The sequence below is a fragment of the Corapipo altera genome, unplaced genomic scaffold (assembly GCF_003945725.1).
Source record: "Corapipo altera isolate COAL_440 unplaced genomic scaffold, ASM394572v1 113, whole genome shotgun sequence".
NCBI lineage: Eukaryota > Metazoa > Chordata > Aves > Passeriformes > Pipridae > Corapipo > Corapipo altera.
This window is the reverse complement of record NW_020884895.1, coordinates 4,533,991-4,552,361: the sequence shown is the minus strand read 5'-3', so window position 1 is coordinate 4,552,361 and position 18,371 is coordinate 4,533,991.

The following is an 18,371-nucleotide window of genomic DNA, read 5'->3' as shown; positions in this document are numbered from 1 at the left end:
CTTTTACATTAAATGAAAAATGCCTTTACAATGAATGTAACACTGAGGCTTAGAGGTTAAACAGATGGGGCAATAGAGAGATGTTCACTGCAGTAATCCCACAGACAATAAGTTTTTATTTCTACAAGATTTTCCTCTTTAATGTTGGTAGGTGTAAAGCAAAGGAGTTGCATATCAAATAAGATAAGGTTTCATTTGAATGGAATGTGGGGGAAACATGTATTTTATTTCAAATAGAAGTTGCTTTATGTGCAGGTGGATTGCAGAAGGGTTCCCTCTTCTGAAGCCCATCTGGGAAGTTAGTTTAGCTCCATTGATGTTTAAGACTCTTTCTTTCATCACAACCACATGCCAAGACAATAAGTAATTGAACTGCATGTTTTGCCTTTTTAAAAAGGTGTAATCTCCTTCTGAAGTGCAGAGAGATGTTTTGCAGGATTTTTCTAATTTATCTGTCATTGCACCATGTGGGTGAGGTTTCAAGCCTAGGCTGGAGAATCTCTTTATCATCTCTTTTTGATGAACACCTGTTTCTGATGTACAAATGTGTATCTGCTGAGATGCAAAATTGAAATAATTTTAACAGTATAAGAATAATTAGGAATCTTTTTTAAAGGTCCACCTGTTCAAAATAGTTTTGTTTATTTCTACATTACATATAAGCACACATGTTTAGCAGTTATGATTCCATAGGCATTATTTTTCTGTAATATTTTAAACTAAAAATGAAATTGTTTGCAATTCCAAAGAAACCAGAAGTTAGATTCCAAGTTATACATTCTCTAGCAGCTATTAAAAGAATACTATCTTTTACAATGATAGGTGTCTGTTCTATATTTTAGATTTTAGAATGTGAAAACAGATATGAGCGTAACCTTTTCCAGTTCTTTGAGCTAGAGCCATTTTATTTATAAGATCAATATGCATCTATTTCATAAATGTTCTGCAAAAAAAGGTGAATAGGATAGAGTTTTGGAATTATTTGATAAACATATCTATGCATGGTCTACCTTTAAAACTGAACATTTAACTGTAACATTTAAATATATTAGATTTTAAATATGCATCATTCATTTATTAATATATTTTATAGCTTAAAATGTAAATAACTATATATTTTGATAATAAATGGAATCAGAAATTCCAATAATTTTCTTCTAATTTATTGTGCTGTTTATTAGAGAACAATTGAACAAGTCTTAAAATTGGAATTTCAAATAAAAAAATATGTATTCATATATGATTGCAGAAATACAACCCTTAGTTCTTAAATTATGTCACTTTATTATAGACTTACATCCCTTCATCAGTGGGAGACATTTTGAAGCCTGGTTAAAGACTGTTGTTAAGTGATTTGTCAACATCAAGATAGAGTGGACATTTAGAATTAGAATTACAATGTAATTCTTAAAGTCTGTTACCTGCAACTATAACAGGTTTATATTTTCTAATTTAATTTCAAAGTGAGAACTGCAGTATGTCTAAAGTAGCTAAGCATAAATTTTTCAATAAACATCCCTTTTAATATGAAGCAAACAAAGTGTGATAAATGTAAGTAAGAGGGGGAATCTCACATATATATGTAGTTTTGTTATCTCACTAGTATTGATTCTAATTCATTGGGGTTATTAGAGAGTAACATTCACAGACAAGTAGGACTACTTGTTGATTCTTAAATAAATCTCTATATCTTTCATATATTAGTAAAATTATCTAACTCAGTTGAAGACATTTTTTGGTCCACGTGTCCTTCAGTTTAATCATTTAATTTTTTTTCCTAGGAGTCATGGTTATGAAAAGTTATTCCTGTCAAATTATTGAACCATACTTAAACTGACTACACTGTGCTTCGTTCTTGAAATATCTGTCACTTGTGTTGCCATAGAAAACTGATAGTTACAGGACCAGAGTGAACTTGTGCCATTGGCAAAGGTGATCAAGAGACTTTATGTTATGTAGGGTGGAATAGGTACATTACTGGAGTAAAGAAAATGTATTATCTCCACCTTCATACTTTGAACCTCTTCTAGTTTTTTGCTGTGGCACTAGAGCATTGAAATAAGAAATATAGTATGGAGGCTGCCCTGGAAGAAGTACCAAACCGATAGAGATAAGTTAAAATTTTAAAAAGGGCAGCAGTTTCAGGGACACTTAAATAGTTTTGCAGATTTATCTATTTATGTGAGTTATTTGCTCATTAAAAAAATTGAAGTATTTTAAAAATGCATATGAAAATACTTATTTTTTTTTATTTGAAATTGCTGCATTGTTTTTAAAATTTGATTGAACACAACTTTAGGAATCTCAAATCTATTATATACAATCAAATATTAACATTGTTTTTCATGGTATGTAAAAATAGTGGGGAAAAAATATGTTTCCAGAAAGCTGGAAAACAATTTATTTGTCCAGCTCATGATGCAAGTAGTGTAGAGCAGATGAAAATTATTTAATTGAAGAAAAAAATTTGGATGCAATTATCATGTTCTACGGAAACACACACAAGAGCGAGGGCCATTTTTTTAAAATATGCCTGTATTCCTTAGTTCATGCTATTCTACATGTTTTAAGCTTTCATTTAAAAATGAATTTGTGGGTTTTTTTGCTTTTGTATTGATACAGATGTCACAGTGCAGGCAGACACCCTGTCATGTTGAATTTAGTCTTGCGGAAAGGTGTCTCCAGACAAACAATAACAGCAGCAAAAGTGGGACTGCCATGTTCCTACATCACGTTCTCTACAATGAGCACTTCACAGTCTAGTTGCAACCATTTACAGTCAAACCTAATTAAACACAAGCACGTTTTCCTCTCTACTAAAAGCAAACAACCCTTGTATAATGGTTATATTGTTAACTTTAATAAAAAGCTACAAACTGTGAAGGATGAGATTCTAACAGCGAGGTTAAGTCAGTGATGTATGTACATAGAGTTTGGATTCAGTGTGTTGTTTAACAGTTCAGTTAGAAAACAAAAAACAATGCTTTGATTTTTTTAATTTTTTTTTTTTTTTACACCATTCTCCTGTCTTTTTCCCATTTTTATGCTTAGGTGATACAATGAATTATGTGGTCTTTCCTAAGAAAATTTGACTTATTGGTTGATACTGAGTATATGTGTGTACCTTAATGTGTGTGCACATACAGAATTTTGTGGAAAGAAATTGATTATATTGAAACATTGATATTTTCTCTCTGAACATATGAAGAAAAGTTTCAGAAAACTTGAAAGTGGTACATAGCTTCAAAAAACATTTTTTTTTTTGGTGGGAACAAGGGGAGTCTTAAACACTTCCATTTAAAAAATTTGTGTGGTAAAGGCAAGATATAAACATGATGCAAACTTGATCATTATTATTGAGGAGACTTTGATTTGGTGCTTATTGATCACAGCCATATATTCATTATTTTGTGAAGCTACACAAAATGAGGGCATGGATGAAGACAATGGTTTCATTGACCACATGATTTGGTCTCACTCATCTTTGAGATCCAGCTATGTAGTAGTTTAAAATGCCAAGTGAACAAGGGCTTAGTTGCTTTTAGGGCCTTCTGTTCCATGATGTGTTCTGTATCTTCATCTCCACTTCGTTCTGATCATCTAAATAGCATCATTTATCCTTGGATGCTCAGTCTAGGATGGATTTGCAAGACCATGCTTCCTCCTGGTTTTTTTCTTGATTGCTGAAAATCAGCTCATATATATTGACATATGGAGAGATGCCCATCAGGGTTATTTTAGGTGTAGGAGTATCTCTTTTTGCTGTGGTCCTGTGTGAAGAAACTTCACACAATACTTTTCTCATTAAAAATTTACAAAAATGGTTCAAATAAGGGAATATTTACATCTAGCTGGAGCATTTCCTTTCTTACATATAGGCTATTTTATATTTTGAACCTGGAATGACTAGGGAAAGTCATCTTCCATTTAAGTGGTGGAATGTATTTTGATTATGATTTATGTCTTCCCCTTTGTTAATATCCCCTTTATTTTTTACATGAGGACCATGGAAATTCACATTTTTTAACCCTTCTGCTTGCATCTTATCTTCTAAACCTCTGAACAGCATCACCATCCCATTTTGTTTCTAATTCAGACATATAGCAGAATGAGCCACCCCCAGCCACATGTTTTATTCCAGGTGTATGAGTAGGTAATTCCCATAAACACTGACATGACTGCCTGTATTTCTGTATTTGTTTCCTTCTCTAATCTTTTCCCCCTGATTGTCATGTCATCAGATGTACCTCTAAAGTCAACACTAGTTTACCAAAACAATTAAGGTAATCTCCACTTTCTAACCCATGTGAAAATGCAAGGCCCAGTTTTGCTAACACGTTCTGTTAGGCTATAGGTACTCTAAATGTATGTTCTTGGGACGGTTTTAAGAATTGTAAAAATGATCAGAAAGCTCACAATGGCTACTAAAAGCTAAAACTTCATTATCAGAAACCTGAAACCTGTTATACGCATTATTAGTATTTTTATTATATCGGTGTCTGAAGCTCTAGTTATTAGTCCAGACCCTTTTTATTATAACATAAGGTACAAATACAGAAGAAGAAGATAGACCCTGACCTGAAGAACTTATAGTCAAAGTAGAATCATGAACAGAAAGAGAATGAGGGTGTCAAAAGTCTTTCATTAGAGTGATTGAGAAAAATGATGCATTTGGGGAGGTGTCAAAGGGGAGGCATTAAAAGATATTAGAGATACCAGTTGGAGTTAGAAGAATGGTTTAAAGTAGGGAGAAAAAGGCAACCTTGAACTTATTTCTGAGAAAAGCTTTTATAGTAAACCTTTGAGTACTATGAAATTCAGTGGACACTAAGTCTATGCAGTTGAACTAAGGACACTGTCTTTCAAAGGAGTCATCTGCTCATTATTCTTTGCTGAGTTGTTTTTGAGAAGACAGAGATTTCAGGGTGGATAAAACTTTTCATTTTTTCACTGCCATAGCAAAATATGAATATACATTTATAAATAAAAATATTTCTCTGATTTCAGATATCTCAGATATTCTGTTCAGAATTTTATACATGCCGTAGATACCCTATGCAAATGCTGGTGAATCCTGATTTTGTGGTTCTTATATTGATTCATGCAAGACGCTTACAGTGCATCATTTGTAACCTTGTGGGTTTCAGAGCTTTTGATGGTACTGAAGAGGTGTTGAAGTGAAAAAGGATAGATCCTGTCAGCTGATGATTGAAAAGAGTCTAGTTGCTTTTTTGAGTTATAAAATTCACATCCATCAAGAAGACACATGGTAAATATTAAAAGGAAATCTACTTGCTCATAAAGCTTTAGGAAACTGTTATATTGTCATTTATCATGTATTATCAAATATGGTCCTACTGTCAATTATCTTGGAGCTTTGCTAATTGTCAGTGGCTTAATGGCCGAATAATGGTCAGATGAGTGTGTCTGTCATGTGGGATGTTGAAGGTACCTCCAAGAGGCTCTAATAAACTTTTGTGTGCTCCTTCTGATTGTTTCCATCTTGTCATGCTGTCTCCCAGCCCTTCCTGGGCTTCTGGAAAGCCACAGAGAAGCCATGCTTCACCTGGGACCTCTTATGCTGCTGGTTTCTTACAGTGAAAAAGGTTGACAGGGGAAATCATAAAACCAAAACAAAAAGGAAAACAAAAAGAGAGTATTTTAGTAATTGTCTCCTGTTGGTGACCAGAATCTAGGTCAACAAAACATTTTGCCCAAGCACTTTTTATAGGTCTTATTTCTTATAAGCACCTCTGTATATTTGTATTTAACTGATGGCACTTTGAACAAGAAGGTTTGTTTCTTTACCTGCTTCTAAGAGAAAACAAAGAAAAGGAAAATAAAAATTTAGTTATAAATTTCATTTAACCATTTGGTTGCTCAGTGGATCTTTGGCTGTCTTCCACATATGACCTTTTGTCTGGGGACTGAAAGAAGAGGTTGCAATTGGTTTCCCCTATGTGGATTCAAGCAACCTTGTTTCGTGGGTCACAGATTTGTTAATCTTGGTGTGACAGGTCAAAAGGAACAAAGATTGGGTGTTCAGCCTGGGACTTCAGCAGGCTACCTGTTTTAAACTTAAAAAAAAAAAAAAAAAAAAAAGATGAATACTCTAGTAAACTTTATTTCTGCATCTTTTTTAAAAAAGCCATGTAGCAGAGTAGAAAAAGTACAGATGGCTATTGTAGGTTATAGATGGTATGTGACAATAAATGGTTGATTTCCCCCACCACCACCCACCCAAATGGAAAATTGGACTCTCACCAAAATTAAATATATTGCTGAAAATATCGGCTTTACTGAGAAATTGTTAAAAAGCTGTCAGATATTTTCTTTTGCAGTTTTTTTTTCAATTAAATATTGCTTCCATTTTTTTTTTTTCTGGAAGCAGGGGGAAAAGAATTTATCCAGGACTGCCTATAGTTGCATGTTCTTTAATAGTGGGAAACGATGGGCTGAAGAGAGAGGCAGAATAAGACAGTAGTTCATACTGTGAAAGGCAATTAGGGAGAAACCTGTGTCAGATGCATAATCAGTTACTGAGAGAGGTGAAAGGCCGGGAGGTCTCCAGCAGAGAGGCCACCAGTGGTATGATGTGTGAGGGGGTCCAAAAAGAAGTCCCCCTTGCACAGAGACAGGTTGTGTGGCTTTAGAAATCTATCACAGATGAAGATGTGCTGAAGAAATGAGTTTTTGTAAAAGAAAAGAGGAAATGAAGGTGCAGAAAAAACACCTTAAATGTGATCTACTTTTTGCAGTGGAATGACAAGGGGGCATTCCCAGCATCTGGCAGCTCCAGTCAACCAGGCCTGGAGTCTTTGATTTTGTAAGTCAGGAGAAAGTGAGAGTAGGCTCAGCCAGTCCAATGCCTGCAAATGCACAGAGGAAAGAAGGTGATGTGACAGATTGTTACTGATTTGAATCCAATGAATACTACCTTGTTTCCAAACCAAACCATCTGTTACTTGGGCAGTGATAATGGAAGATCTTGACTTAAGACTGAATACTTACTAAATAAAATTTGGAGGCGTGGCTCTGTATTAGCAGGAAAATATAATAAAGCAGGGAATTGCTTAGTTTGATCTCATTTCTAATACAGTCAGTGCAGTATGTGTTAAGTCTTAGCAGGATCAAAAAGCATTTTATAACTGAGGCTGTATAAGAATTTTCTTACTATGAAAACTTGCTTGACTGAACAAGTTAAGATCATTCAGTATGTGAGTTCCTATCTGTAATATACTGACAGGTATCTTTATTATTGGAACAGGCTAAATGTTTTCTATGAGTTAAAAGTATGAAAACTACCCAGATTTCTGGTAAATACTGTCAGAAAATAATTACACATCACATTGTGTGGTACAGTAGTTAAACACTTCTGTTTGCTGGGATCATATCCAGTGATTTGAAAGATTACATCTAATTTTTAAAACTTTCTAGAATTAAATGTGTGGATCCAAATGTTCCTGCTTTGAGATTTCAAGATGGGTTTTGAACTGTTCAGTTCCTTTTTTTTTCCAAGTACCCAGTAGAATTCTGAATTCCTCTTATTCTGGTTATTTGAACGTAGATAAGACAAACCACCCCAACCATGTATGTAACATGAGTTTCTTTCTTCTTTTGCTTTAAAATAGTGAGTCAAATTACAGAATCTATATCTGAATATCTCCAATGCTGAAATGAGGACCTGGGACTACTTGAATTGTCATTGGGATTCCTTCTGGCTTTTTGGGCATCCCTAAGTTGTACATATCGTGTTGGTTAGAGCACATGATCTACTTCTGAGTGAACTTTCTGAAATCCCAGAATAATTTGGGCTATTACACCCCTGTGCTTAGAATAGTGTTTCTTTTGGGTGCTGCTGAGACTTAAATAATAATGATACTGATATTTTACAGCCTAAGTAGTTTGAACTCCTCTTGAAATGAAAGCTGAAACAAGGTCAGAAAGATCCAAAGACGCAGTAGGATATGGCAGATTTTGGTCATAGTATTGTGGGAAACGGTTCCAGTTTAAACAAAACAAAGCAAAACAAATCCTCTAAAGCTAGAGAAATAATCATTAACTCTTTTGTGATACAGGATTTCTTTGGTTCAGAAGATATCGTCTATTTTTCCCACCTTAGGGTTTCAAGAGGGCAGAAATACACATGGTACTTGCTCTGCCACCTTAAACTTTGACTGAGGGAGGCAAGGGAAATGCTTAGAGCAGAGTCATGGGAGGGCAAGGTTTTAAATAAAAATTGCATTGCCACACAATGCAACTCTTCAGGAGTATGTATCCTGTACAATACAATCCCTGTCCCTGAAATCTTCAAGGTGACCTCCCACTTGTGTTGGAAAAAAGTCTTTGGGAGGGACCACCCGGCTAGGAACTGGAGCTCTAAGTGTTGCCTTGTAGGTCTAGTAGAGTTCAGGAATGTCCCTGTTTAGATTGCTTTGTATTTTTTGTTTTAATTGTTCTCTCAACTCTGAATGAAAAAATGAACAATAATAGAGCTGTGTGAGATTGAAATATATGAATCCATAATAATTTCCCTCGGCTTTCAGCAAAGCTAAAGAGTAAATATCAAACCCCTCAGAATTAGTGATCTCTAAGTCTTCTGTCTCTTCTGACCCTTTTTAATTCTAGTCATACATTGTAGGTGCCACATTGCTACAAAGCAGCATTTAAAGTGATCTGAGAGCTATTGTGGTGTTTTTGGGTCATCAACTTGAGAGAACTACTTTTAGATCAGCAATTGTTCATTCCCCCTTTCTGTCTCCTAATTTGCTTTCATTTTTGCATGTATTTTGGTGTCTTTTTCACAGTAGGTTTGTTCAAATTTTATAGTGAGTTATCTTCTTTGCTCTCATTTTTTCAAACAAATAAAAATTAAGAACACAACAATAAACAAAAATAAACCAATTCCATTGCGAAAGTAACCCGGGAAAACTTCTTTTGCTGGTTCTGGTTACAACAGAAATTATTATTTTAATCCCATTAATGAAAAATCTATTCTAGTGCTTTTTGGTAATTTTTGTGGGGATAAGTTAAAACCAACAGTGAACGACTTAAGTCACATTAATGACAGACTTCCTGTTATAGTTTATGGCTTTTTCTGAACAAACAATCTAACAGCAAACATGCCTGTTGAAATCTAAGCTCTCTTCTGAAAATGTGTTAGAGGTGGCATCTCCTCAGTTTAAATACTATGCATTCTGTTCTACTTTCTGCATTTCAAGAAAGTCAGATTCTCTTCCCCCCTGCCTTCAAAGCAGTCTCTTTAATTTTTTTCAAATAATATTGCAGTACTTCAGTACTCATTTTAAAGATTTTTTTTTTTTTCTCACAAGGAACAACATTGTGGGGTAAAAAAACCCGCTGGATGTGATTTCAAAAATGTCAAAATATGTCAAACGCAGAAACCACTCAAGGGTTTCATTAACTGAAGCTTTGGTGATAAGTGTCATCTTGTCAGAGACCCACCCATCTCTCCCAATACATTACCAAATGTACTAATTTCCTTGCTGAGCTTGATGTTTATTGTATAGCTGAAATTGAAAATGGTCGGTAATGGAGTGAGCTTCAATCCAAGACCAATTCTGAATCTAAATTACTTGCTTCATTCAATAGCATTGACAGAGGAGAGCTTTGTGCACCTTGTACCTAATCAACCCTTACTGTGACCCTAAATTCAGCAGTCTTCAGAGATTAATAATAAAATCCTCAGTTCAAACAAGTATTTGCCCTGAACAAGTTGCCCATTTCTTATGCTGAAAATGAAAGAATGTGACATTTTTTAAAGCTCTGCATGTTGTGGACCATCACTAATTTTTGATCTTTGGCCTAAGGAGGCAGATTTATGAATAGAAATCCCATGTAGAGCTGAGGTATGTATTCTTAAAGAAAACATCTTTTTTGAAGGAATGATTTTAATTTTATTCTGTTTAAGAATAGAAATTAAATAACATCTATTTACATGTGTGAAGTAAATGCCAGAGTGTATTTTTGTCCAAGGCCAAGTCTACTTCTGTGGACAAATAATTAAAAGTAATAAATTAAGAAAAGGATAAATAATTTAATGATATTTCTTTTATAGATTATAAACCCTTTTCAAGCTAGTGATTTACCCAGATTCAAAATTTTTCACCAGGTTACAAAAGTGTAAGAGCCATTGTATCTTGGATTTTGCTTTATCTATCCCACAGATGGTACAAGTCATTGTACAGAGAACTTGGTTGCTAATTTGGAATCTGAATCTAAGTATTTTGAGACAAGAAGGGAAAGTTGGCTCTACTGAAATAACAGGAAAAAGTCCGAACCGGAAAAGGAAAACAATGATCCAAACTGATGGGGCAGAATGAAATTTCGTTTTGTTTAACAACATCCAATTTCAGTGCAGGAGACCATGACATGGTCTTTAGTAGCTGGAAAATGCAGGCGGCAGGCAGCTTAGGAAGCAGAGTTTTCTGCCTGCTTTAGCTGAAATTTGAGAGTATGACAAAAGGGGCAGCCAGGTGATGTTGCAGTACAGTTAACACACTGCTTTCCTTCAGCAGAGGGCAGGAGTGAGGTGTGTGACATAATCATTAGTATTGGTCTACTAAGTCGATAGGAAAAAAAGTTAAATTGGAGAGTTTAACTGCTCCATAAATAACTACTGGCTTGCAGCAACTGGTGAATTTGTCAGTGAAGCTGTAGAGAAGGACATTGTTCAGCCTATATTTTGCTGAGTCTTTTGTTTTTCCCAGCATGTGTTTTCCACCCGTTGGTTTGTTTGTGGCCCTTGACCACGATGTCCATCCTATAGCCAAAGGCCCCTGCCCATCTCTCTTGGGTTGGGAGCAGCTGAGTTATGGTGCACAGTCCCAATTGCTTTGGAGATCAGAAAGAGCTATTTCCAGTGAGATCGTGTGTCACAGAGTCAGTGAGCCATATTAAATGGATTTTTGCCGTAAAACCAAAGTAGTAATAATATATTGTAACTGAAGGTTGTTAGCGTGGTTGGGATGCGCTAAATTTCTTTCACGCTAGAGTTAATGATAAGGAATTCTGTAAATGTTTTGGATAAGCAACAGTATGTGCTGACAGAAGTTCCTCAGTGTCTTGAATCATACTTTTGATTATGAGTCTTATCAAGACTTTGGAAAAAGTCACAGACTTTTGTTCCCCAACTTCCACATCAGGACATGTTAAGGGGGAAGATTTGGTTATGCTGGGTTGAAAACACCCCTGACTTGTTATCTAGAAACCCAGTGATGGGTTGATTTGACTAAACAGTCCCCTGTGCTCTTGTAACTTGCATTCACACTTTTGGACCCTATTTCTTTATATTGATATATGCTGGATTTAAACCTGCCCATCATAGTTATATCACTGTTAGCCCTAATGTAAACAAGGGGAGATTCAGTAACCTAAACTTTCTGTCAATGCCAATGGTGCAGCACCCAGAGGAGCAGCCTGACCGTGAGTTGCTTCCATCCGTATAGAGTGGCTGCAGATTATTGAATCAGAATCACTACTCAGCAATGCTTATGGCAGTGTCTTTCTTGCACTTGAGTAAGTAGAAGATGATGGAAAAACAGACAAAATTCACTACCTGCGGAGACTCTCAGATTATGGGCAAATTTTTAAGACCATCTTCCATATTCGTTCCAATAAAGAGGTAGGTAACACCAAGTGTGGAAAGAAATATGCCTGCTTATCATTCATTCATCTCCTCTGTAAAATAGGAACTTGTTTCCTGGGGAGAATTAAACAATTCTTTACTGCTTATAATAGAATTTTGGTGGGAGTGAATGGTAGGTATAAAATTCTGAATAATTGTGTTAAGAATCAAGTATGGCATTCTTTTCTCTTGTACTGCTCTTCACTGTATCTCAGAACTTTAGCCTCAATATTATGCCTGTAGTTCATTGAAATAATTTATGATAAAAGCTAACAGATTAGTTGCACTGAAAATAATTAATGGCATGGTCTCATATTCTTTCTTATCTATTGTTCCCATGCAATATCTTGAGTAATTTCTGAGAAAGCATCAAGTTTTGCATCATTTCTGTTCAGATTTACGTGTATAACCAAAACAGTTATTGGTTTATGGCACTAGGCTGCACTTATCCTGGATGTTTATTGTCTGAAAGAAGGGCATATGTAATTATTCTTCTGTCCTAAAACCAGATTCTAATAGAAAACTACGTTCTTTCTATACTTGAAGAGCTATTTGTAGTATATTTACTGAATTACTGCCACATTTCTTTTTGATGAATCTACTGGACACTTTATACCAATCTACCTTATCTCATGATGCAATGGAATCCCCTGACCTCTCAGCTTTTTTTCTTTTTCAGGATTATTGTTGCTTCTCTCATTTCCTGCATTCCTAGTGCTCTTTTGAGTGATATTTAGGTAATCCATACCTCAAATTGTTCCCTGTTGTTTATGAGACTGCACCTACAAACTGGTGTAGATCACTGGCACAGCTGAACTCATCCTGTAATAAACCTCCCACATATTGTATCTATATTTTTATCAGGTATCACTCCTTTCATTAACATCTCAATTAGTACTTTGCTGGCCACAACTCAGATATCATGTGATTATTACTTACTTGTTTAGAACAAATGGCTTTTTCTGACAAAAGCCCTTTGTTGTCCTGTGGTTAGTGGAAGGTCAGTTGGCTGTGGGGTTTTTTCTCTTATCTAAGACAGATACGACTTGAGGCTTAATTCAGCACCTACCCAGTGCTTTGAGAATTTTTAATTCCAGCTAATCTGTGTAATATGTGTGTGTGTTTGGACACTGATATCTTTTTGTTTATCTTAGCATTAGTTGTAGGGTAAGCTCATAGCTCCAGTCAGTTCCTGTAAGAAATGTGTGTATGGATATAAATGTACATCCTGTTTTCTGGTGTTACTTGACTGAGGTTCACTTGTGAGCAGCTCCTTTGTGCTCATTCCTCATCAAAGACAGTGTCTTTGAAGGTTTTCTCAGAAGAACTAAACTTCCTTATCTCAGTTTCTTTTGGAGAAAGTCATTAGGGTTTCCATCAGCTTGAAATATGAGCACCTTTGAGCTGTCTCCTAAATATAATTTCCAATGTTACTGCATCCATTTTTCCTTTTGGATTTTCCCAGCTATTTGATTTCAATCACTCATGAAGTTAACAGGAGAAGATGTTCCCCTTCTTAGCTCCCTTAGATTTCTTATGACAAGAGGATCTCTGATGACTGTTGGACATGTCCATGTGAAGTCTAAGCTCTGCAGAATGCATTTTAAGCATTCTCCTCTCAGGTGAAGGGCTTCACAGATGATTGTTGGTAGGTCTTCCCAAAATGCCTGGCAGTAAAGGAAAAATAGTTGCAAGATCTTTTGGGAGGAGTCTTCAGAACTGTTAATTCTTATATAATTTTCACTGATAGCAGTTGATTTTTCAGCCATGATATGTTAGCAGACAGCCTACAGAACTGATTAAGACAGTTCAGAAGATTTTGAATCATCTTTTTTTCAGGTACCAGGATTACTTTTCTGTGGACACTAGCCAGAACTTCCAGATTTCTGCTCTGAGACTAGTCTGACTCTAGGATTTTTTGTGAGATATATCCTTGTCTTTGGACCAGTTCTCAAAAATATGGATTTATTGAATTGATTGATTCTCACCCCAATGTATTCGCGGGTTCTCTTATGGCAGCATGTAGCCGAAGTATTGGGGCTTGGCTGATATATGGCCAAGGAATTGTCAGATCCTGCTCTACTTGGTAGTGTAGTTACTGTGAACCCTACTTACTGGTTTAGATCTGCCTTTTCAACAGTTGGCTTGGTTCCTTACAAGTGTCTTAACCTCTTGCATTTCATGGTTTCAGTACTGGATACTTTTCAGCAACAATCCATATGTGTTTACTTCTGTCAGACAAGTCCTACTCAATTGTAGGAGCCAGGCATTATGCATTTGAGTGTGCTGGTTGCTTTTCTCCCTTGAAGAATTTTTCCCACTGTTGTGGATTGTTTTCTAGACTTGAAGAATGGAAATTTTTTTCTTCTGTGTTTTTTTAATGTATATTTGGAATTAGTTTTCAGCTCTTTCAGTCTTTTACCAAAAGGTGCTGGTTTTTTTCCACGCTGCTTCCCTGAGAGTTTTATGGAGCCTGAATGTGAACTTTGGTCATAGCTAGAGACCTGTTGTTTAGAGGGAACTCAGGCTTTTTGAGGATTAGAATTTTGCCAGGAAGATGGGTCAGACCCTTAGGGATACTTCTCCTTATGCACGTTTTCTTAATAGCTCCAGCCTTTCCCAGGTCTCTGAATTCTGTGTGACATGTATAAATGTGCCGCATACGATACAACTTATATTAGTAGTATCCATTTTCTTGTGCACTGAACTAAAATTTCTGTTCAGTGCAACACTGCATACAGTGAGTGGTGTATTAAAATCTTCCATGGAAGTGTTCTATATATCATTTTAAAGGCTATAAGAGGTGGCAGTAATAAAACTAATTTTCATGATGTCTAATTAGTTAGCAAACCATCACCATGGATTTTGCTGTCCAATAATTGATCATGTCATCAATTACTCGCCTGAGCTGAAGATATAGCTGACTAATAAACGTCACAGTCAATTTTCCAGCATAAAGCTCAACAAAAATGGTTATCAGTTAACATTCATTAGGAAATACAGGCACTGAGCTAGATTCTTCAAACTCCCAACAAACTTAAAGAGACTGAAAAGCTTACAAGATTTACTAATGTTTCTTTTCCCTGAATGTTATGGGATTATGGAAAGTAAAAAATATATACTTGGGTTAATAAATTCTAAATTTTTTATTTATTTACCTTAATTCTTAACTATGTGGACTGGAGGATTTATCATTTGGGCATTTCAGCTGCATGTTTCTTGTGTAACTTGAGGACTTCAGTGCTACTGTAGTGATTGGCAGGTGTGATGGAACTGTATAAAGGCTTCAAGGAAACCTGAAATTTAGAAAAAAAAAATCCTTATGCTATACCTAAGTATTTGGTGAACCTTGTTTTAATTTATTAGTTGCATATTTTTGTTTTCATATTTTCAAAGTGAGCTGGTTTTAATTTTTGTAACTTTTATCTATGTTTCAGGTTTTAACTGTTATGTTTTATCCATGCTATTACACCAAAAAGAGAAGTAGAAAAGAATGAACGCACAACAAGCATATCTCTTTAAAGTTCTGATTGTCACTGGATGATCTGTGCGCTCCCTGTTGGTTGCAACAATCCTGAGAATTCATGGCTAGTGATCAGTTTGAGTGAATGATTCACTTCCAAACTTAAATCTCCCTGCCTGTGTGGTGATCAGTCTTTTATACCGGCAAAACTGTGAAGCTGTTGGAAGGGGGTGGAGGGTGTGGGAAGAGGTAAGAAGTAACAAAACCAGAGCAGGATTTCAACTACACTTGCAAACTAGAGAGAGGTGCTGGGAGGGTTAAAAGTCCACAGAGACCTGTGGAAATTGTGTGTAATCCTGTGCTGTTTTTGTTACAGAAGAACTGATGTCTGAATTGTGGTTGGAGCCTGATTGTGCTACTGTGGTATCAACACAGATGTCCCCACTCTCAAAGAATTTATACTGTCAGTAGACTGATAAATAAGAGTGGGAGAACAGAGGAGGGGATTTGCCAAAATCATACTGGAGTTCAGTAACAGAGCTGGGATAAAATAGGGAAACCCAGTGCAGTTTATTCCATAATCAATATGGGTTTACTTGACTGATTAGGTGAATATAATAATTTTAATCATCTGTGCACCTTGGTATGTCAGAGCTCCCTATGAGCATTATCAAGAACACCAGACAGATAATGCTGTCCATGTAAAGTGCTGTTGGCTAAAGCTAAAGGTTCTTCTTAAGGAGCTGACTGCTTAAATCTCTTAAATTATATCTGTTTTCCCTACTTCTCATTTTCAGATGAAATAAAAATAATTTTATTAGATTCTAGGTTGGGTTTTTTGGATCTTAGTCTAAAGTAAATTGAGACACAGTTGCATGTCACTCAGTTGCTGGAGGTAATATTATTTACTCTTCCAGGCAGAAAGACACAAAGATGGATTTAAACCTGTGCCTTCAAGTTTTCTTGCTTTTTTTTCTCTCTGTTGGACCTCTAGTATTGATTGAACATATTTATTTCTGAGGCTTAAAATTAAAATTTTCTGAATAAATAGAAACAGCGGTAACTACATTTTGTGACATTTATGGATATTTACAGCTGTTTAGTTAATAGTGGTATTTACAGGTATTGTCAGACACTTTACTTACTAAAAAGCCTGAATACTTTAACAAAATATCATAAAATAAAAAGTAACTTGGAATATGTTCTTGTGGGAGCATGTGTATGCAGACTTTTGACAATGCTTTGGTGGGGAATAATGCAGACAGAGGAATGAATGTAAGAGTCTGACTTGTAAAGTTCTATGAATGTGGCTCTTAATCTATCACTGAAAATAACTTACAAAATTTGAGGGGTGTTGGATTTTTTGGTTTTATGTCTGCCCTTGGTACATTAAAGTGTTGAATCCTCATCAGATATGAACTGACATTGCTGTATTAACATTATAATAACAATGACGACTTCACAGAAGATCAGCATTTAGATTTTATTTAAGCATTTTTAAGATTTTAGATTTTACATTTTGGGTACCATCATGCAGCAGATAAAAAACTAAAGGCATTTTTAAGGTGAGTTGAAGGTACATATCATTATAGCCCAGTATGTAATTCCTCACTTGATGGTTTTCATAGTTGCTCATTCTGCTTCCCCTTGAATTTAGCTGATTACAGCAAAGAATGACAAAACAGTCTTAACTCTAATGGGTGGATATTTTGCCCAAGCAGATCTATCCAGTTTGCCACGTGCTCATCACTGTCCTTTCCAGAGAGCACTGTATATATAACATTATATATATATTTGTGTGTGAATATTGTGTATTCATTTTAGTTGTCTTCATCTGGTACAAAAATCTGCTAGATGACGTTCTAGAAATAATTTTTAGGAATTGTTTTTAGAAATCACTGAGAAGAGTACAAAGACTGGAGAATAAATATAGGAATATTAGAAATCATGAACTGAACTTATCCCTAGCAAAGAATTAGAAGATAATGAAAAGGTGAATGCAAAATCCCTCATGCAGAATCACAATGGTAACCAATGACTGAGAAAAAAGATAAATGAAAGAGAAAATAGATCCTGGAGTAAACAGCTGGGGAAAACTGGAGTCCTTGAAAGCAAATACTTTATTGATTTATCCTGTCTTTTGGTAGTAAAATTTGCCTGGTGTTCCCTGTTCTCTCAGGAACAAGACTGCAAGGATAATCTTAGTTTGTCAGCACTGTGCATGGGATCAGTATGAAGACATGACAAAAAATGAAGCAGTACCTTGAAATGAAAATGATTTCTCTAGCACTTTACCACACTGTGAAAAAGCTATGTTAAAATTTTTTTCCAGTCCACATTAAATCCAAATGCTACTTGTATTCTGCTTCAATACTTCTGTTTTTCATACCAGCCTCTTCTCTAGACACAGGTGATCTGTCTGAAGAGTGGGGAGACACTGGCATGTTAAACCCACAAAGGCTGATCTTTGAGGAAGCTGTCAAACAGCTGGGATAGAGGTAACTTCAGAGAACACAGGTGTGGCATTACAGCACACTGAGCTTCAATGCAAGTTGTCTTCCTCTTCCAATGGTGCTCTGGCACCAATAGCATTTCTAAATCTCCTCCAAAAAATTTTACTGATGAATCCAATAAAAAAACCTCAGAACATTTCAGAGATCTTATGTAATTTTATTGCCTCTTGAGTTTTACTATACTTTTTTCAAAGGAAGGGACACTTCATACTTATGTTATGCTGCAAAATCTGCATGTAAAAAGTGTTGTTTGTCTTTGTATATTCATTTCCAAGAGTCAGAGAAAAAGTGCTGCAAATAAAATAGCATGAGGGAGGTGAATCGGATGCTTCATTTGCAGGGGATATCCAGGAGCTCTACTAACAGGAATTAATCTTTATCAGATATTATTAGAGGAAACCTAAAATATTAAGCTCACAGGAGAGAAAACTGGTTTCATGGCCTTATTTAGTCTTACTGAGATTTGAAAATTTTATGCTCTTGTCTTACTAGGACCTTTTCTGTAGTCAGAGGTGAGATCCAAACCTCTTGCAACTAGAGATATTAATGGGGAATAAGGTTTATGTCCTGAATTTGGTTTTAAATATTCTTTTGCGGAAAGGACTGATAGAGTAGGATCTATTGAGTATAAGGAGGATGAGTGAGAACTGGCTGACCAGAGATGTGCTGATTATACTCTCCCAGCCTGACTGTCCATTGCTGGCTCAGCAAAAACATCAGATCTTCATCCAGTCCCTTTACTTAATTC